Source organism: Pteropus vampyrus, unplaced genomic scaffold (genome assembly GCF_000151845.1).
Source record: "Pteropus vampyrus isolate Shadow unplaced genomic scaffold, Pvam_2.0 Scaffold512, whole genome shotgun sequence".
Taxonomy (NCBI): Eukaryota; Metazoa; Chordata; class Mammalia; order Chiroptera; family Pteropodidae; genus Pteropus; species Pteropus vampyrus.
Window position 1 is genome coordinate 173,318 of NW_011889293.1, and position 5,244 is coordinate 178,561.

Sequence of the window (5,244 nt, forward strand, 5' to 3'; positions counted from 1 at the left end):
CTGAGGCCAACATTTGTGCTGGAAACCCCAATGCCCCTAGGGTCTGGGCGAGTTTGCTTCTCCCTTCACCCCTCAGCACCCCAACAGCCGCTGCTCACGACTTGAGGACTGAATCGTAAGGATGAGGAGAGCTGTGAACGCAACAGGCACCGGCTCCCGGAGCCCAAGAGGCTGTGAAGGAGCAGGCCAGGCACAGACAGGATGGATCGACATTCCTGCTCTAATGGAGGCTGTGAAGATGACCCCAGGCCAGGATGACAGATCTAAGTGACGCAGCATGTTCGCATGTTCGCGGACTCCTCCCAGCACCTCCTGCGTCAGTCAGTCAGAGGTTCCTACAAGCCTGGAGGCAGCCTTGAACTCCCCCAACGGGCCAGGCAACACCTGCATTCAAAAGGAGTCATCACAGAGGGGGAACCTGTCAGCCTTCCCTTGTCTGGACCTGGAGGGACGAAAGTCCTTCGCTTCTGAACTAAGCTGCCATTGACAAGGTCTAGACTGAACTCCCTCCTCCCCGGCTTCTTGCAAGAGCGGCTGCAGTGGGGAGAAGGAAGGAGCCCCTCATCCAGGCCACACTCCTTTGGGGAGTAAAGAAGGACCACTGTCCTGGGCCTGCACAGAGGTGGGGACGCCGCAGGAGCCAGGGCCAGGCCAGGCCGCATTGCACTGTGTCTTGACCTCTGTCCCCTGCTCAGGGTTAAAATAAACGCCTGCTGGTTCTAGCTCTGGGCTGGAAGGCTGGTGGTTGGAGGGATCGCTCACAGATGCAGTATTTGGAGCGTCTGTACGAGCTGGAGGATGTAGTAGCGGAGATATTTTGGAATCAGCCATCTCTTCTAAAATTACCCGTAGATCCTGTTTTTTAAAATATGCTGCACGAAAATTCAAATCCGAACCAGACAAAGCAGCTACTCGGTCAACAAGCAGCTACTCGGTGCCTCCTCCTCTGAGGCTCGGTCTCTGAAAAGGGCCATTGAGCATCGTTCGAGCCCCAGCCCGTCTGCACGTCTCTGCAGCTGCTTTCTCCCTAACGACTCGTTGGGACACCCTCCTCGTCCTCTCTGCAGCCACCCCCACCCAGGCCGTCAGGTATAAATCGAAATACGCTGGTTTGCTGTGTCGAAGAAAGTGGTCGCTTTTCTTTATCCATTATCCATTTATCAGACAGGGAAAGGACATCTGATAACTAAAAAATAAGCCAGCACCTTGGCATAAACTCCCTGCGTGGTCTTCAGGACCTGCCACCGACTCAGCCCCCCGGGGACCTGCCTCTGGGTGACACACTCTGCCCCCTCGGGCTTTTTCTCCGGGGCAGAGCACAAAGCAAACCCGGCAGCTGACAACGTGGACTCACTTGCCCAAACCTGGCCAGGGAGGCAGGACGCCCCCTGCGTGTCCAGACCCCTCAGCATCCTCCACAGCTGACTCTCGGGTCACGCGGGCACTTGGCTTGGGGCTCACGCACCCTGCCCCGACCTCCTTCTAGGGGACATCGCTGCCCTCCCCAATCCTCATAGTCTCTGCAGCTCCCCTCGACCCCAGTGCCAGGCCTGGAGTCCCATAGAGTCTGGCGTCACCTTATCGGTCTTCAGTGCTCCTGCGGCTGGGACATAACGGGTCAGCCACACATTCCAAGTTCATTCCCATCTGTGCCCCTGTGCGGGCTGGTCCCCGGGGAAGCAGCAGGCGCAGAGGAGGGGGCGAGAGTCTTGTTGGGGGATGGGGCCCGTGAGGGTGGACGGGGAGGAAGCAGGACTGGGCAAGGAGAGGCTGGAACCGTGACGCAGACCTGACCGAGCCTCGCTGCCCCAGACAACCGAAGGGCGAGAACACGTCACACCCCACGGAGTCCCCTCACGGTGGGGCAGCTTGGGGAGGGCATGGCCTGGGATAGAAAGCTGAGTCCAGGGAAGGAGCAGGTGGCCTCTTGATGGGAGAAGAGGTGATCTAGAGGGTCGCCCCCCACGGCTGCCACAGCGGAGATGTGGTTTGAGGTGTGCGTGTGTGTGTGTGTGTGTGTGTGTGTGTGTGTGTATGTGTGTGGTTTTGCTGCTTCTTTGAGGTCCTCTTCAGAAAGGAACCACCTCGTCTCTTCTCTGCCCTTGGCCATGAGTGCGGCCGCATGCATCTAAGATCACGCTTCTCCTTGCTGTGGCCATTATAGGGCACTGTGTCATGTCCCTGCATAAATGCCCGGCCGGGGCCGCTTTCTGCCTCAAAAGCACAGAAAGACTCAAACAACCTTGAGAATTAAGTTCAAAGTACCTTTTGGGCTTTTGCTGGGACTTTTCTCAAAGTGCAAATGTGGCCGGTGACATGCTGGTGCCTCCGCAATAACACAGGTGGGCGGGGGCCGGGGCGGGTCAGCGATGTCTTCACCGCCTGGAACCCCAGAAGGACGGGCCCCTGCAGGCCAGCAGGGCCACTGAGTCAGCCTCACGGCCCTCCCCGCCCCCCGCGCTCCCCGTCCTGTAGGAGTCCGTGCGGCTCCATCCGAGGCCTCCCATTGTCCCCACCACAAGGAGCAGGAGAGGTGACCGTGATTCAGCTCGAGTGTCCCTTGGCGGCACTGTGGGCATGCTCGAGTCTCAGCAACCTGTTAAACATATCACATCAAAACATACCTAAAAATAAGGGCTGATGTCACAAGGCTGGCAGATCGGGAGCTGGAGGTGGAGGGCAGGAAGAAAGTGCAAACCTCTAGGGCTGTTTTTCACCCCTAACTTTCTTTTTCCGGAGACACCAAGAAAACAATTACAAACAAATGGTACCCTTCAACTTCAGAAATACCCTGAAATGCTTACTTTCCAGTTAAGATGATCCGACAGGAAACTTTTTTCAAACTTTGTTTCTTCCGATTTGAGCTCTAGCACAGTGTGTGTGCCTTCCCCCACCGCACACACCTTCCCTTTCTTCCTGGGGCGCCTCCCTTCCCCCCTCCCTCCCACGCCCTCAGCTGTCAGGCCTCTGCGGTTTGGCCGGTCACCAGAGCTGCTCCCGACTCCCCAGGCAAGCCAGCTCTGCTGTGATCCTCCAAACAGTTCTCACAGATGCAGATCCAGGAGCACAAAGAGCAGCTGGGAGCCGGGTCAAGAGGAAGGGCCCCGGGGGGCAGCGACAGAGGCCTGTCCCAACCCAGGGAGCAGCGCCCAGGGAGAAGCTTCCAGTGGGCACAGGCCCGGGAGTGCTGGCACTCGGCGAAATTTTATTTTATGAATGTTAACACACTAGAAGCAAATAACACGGCCAAGTGGTTATGAGCTCAAAAGCTTTGTAAGAGATTTTCTCTGAGGACGCGTTAATGCGGTCCTTCAATGGAACCCTCCGGAATCTGAATCCTTCGCAGGAGCTATAAATAGGCCGATGAGCACTTGACAGTGAAACAGCCCTCTCGGTCTGAGAGCCCTCCTCGTCACGGGCTCTGTCTGCAAAGACCGCGGAGCGAGGTGCGGCCGGGGAGGAGGATGACCATAGGACAGTTTCGGGTGACGTGTTTCTTGGTGCCGAACACACATAGGAGCAGGGGCGGGATGGCGCGGAAGGTTCGAGCATGCTCGATCGCCGGGCGCCGCTGATTCGCAGTGGCCGGGAACATGAGCGCTGCCACCAGCGCTGTGACCGGCTGCCCAGGGCTCAGCGCGAGTCCCCGGCCCCGCCCGCCCGCCCACAGCCCTGCCCCGCGCCTCCTCCCTGCAGGACGCAGAGCCGAGGGGAGCTCTCAACTTGGGAGACACCCTGGAGCTGGTGAGCGTGGGCGGGGACAACGTGAGGGTGCCCTGGGGCCCCCAGTAGCATGCTGCCCGATGAACCCTCGGCGAGCGATGGGTGGATGAAGAAGCTTGTAAGTCCCTGGCGCTGGAATCCTAGGTCAGACATTCCCACGGTGACATTTCAGATCCCAAGCGAGGAATTCCTCTCGCCCCAAGTCCAGGACCTCGCAGGGCAGGCGGCGGCCTGCAGGGAGTGTGGGAGTCGGGAGACCCGCGATTCTCCTGCGAACGACACCCCGAAGCTCCGCCGGCTGTGAGCCTTCTCACTTAGGGCCTTAGGGCCTCGTCTTCCCGGAGGCTGAGCCTGAGCGAGCTTCCTGACACTGTGTCCCCCACTCTGTCCTGAAACAGTCTTACATGGGAGAATAGGGGGCGAGGGCGGGTGGGATCACCAGGCAAACGAGACTGGGCCGTGTGCGCACGAAAGTTCTTTCCAGGTGAACGGCCCCCTGGAAACGTGAGACTCATTCCAGGGGTGTGCGACTGCATAGGCCAGCATACTAAACACGCCAAGAAGCTTCGCAATTAAAAAGAAAAAATCTACTTAACTTTATTTAAGCCAACGCTTCCAAAATCTATTCGTTGAAAAAGAGCACTTGGTGCAGCGCGCGGCCGACGGAACCGCGGCCTCCCCCACGAAAGCGGCCTCCGTCCCGGTCCCCAGAGCTGCGGCTGCTTCCCCGGCCTGGCCATCGCCCTGCTCATCCGAGGCGGCCCAACGGAATCGCCAGGGTCCTCATAAGGGGGGCGGAAAGGTCAGAGCCAAGAGCTGGCGGGCCGCGGAAGCAGAAGCCGGAGCGAGCTTCTCCCGCAGCGCGGGCAAGATGCGTGAGCGCCGGGGAAGCCGGAGGCGGCTCCGGGGGACGTGGCCTCCCGCACTCTTTCCAGACGCATTTTAAAGCTCTGACCCGGGAAGTAAAAGAGTAAATCTGTGTTGATTCAGGCCGGGAAGTGTACCGCAGCTTGTCACAGCGGCAACGGGAGACTGATGCAGTGAGCGTCACCATCTCCTATTTACTTGACGGAACGTGGGAAGCCGAGGAGACCCCCGCTCCAGTGAGTCTCCGGGGGTCCCCCCACCACTGGGCTCCGGGGCCTCTCGGGGGCTGGGTTCTGCGGAGGTTTTGACAGTACTCGGAGGAGCTCACGTCCTCCAGTAGATCAGGATATGGCATCCTTCACCTGCCTCGACCACAGAACAGGAGCGAAGGGGCTGAGCCCTGGTTTCGCGGCTGGCCCAGTAGGAAGCTGTCCCTCAGGGAGGCCAGCCAGGAAGGGGTGGGGGTAGAGAGTGCGGGAGCCTCAGCAGGTGGGAACGCCCCTCCTGACGCCCTGGTGCCCCATTCCCTTTCTCCAGGACGTCTAATTAAAGAGACGCAGTGGAACATCGCAGGCTCCTGCATGGAACATTCTGGGGAAGGGCTGAGCAAAGGACCCCTCACAGCTTCCTTCCAGAACCAGTTCCCAGTCGGGC

At 59.2% G+C, this 5,244-nt stretch overlaps 1 long non-coding RNA gene across 1 annotated transcript; it reads left to right on the top strand.

Annotated features, from left to right (window-relative positions):
* The first annotated feature begins 3,674 nt into the window (after positions 1-3,674).
* Positions 3,675-5,185, top strand: LOC111733003. Its single transcript, XR_002777788.1, has 3 exons — positions 3,675-3,744; positions 4,714-4,826; positions 5,128-5,185. It is a non-coding gene; the product is annotated as an uncharacterized LOC111733003 (long non-coding RNA).
* Positions 5,186-5,244: the final 59 nt, after the last annotated feature.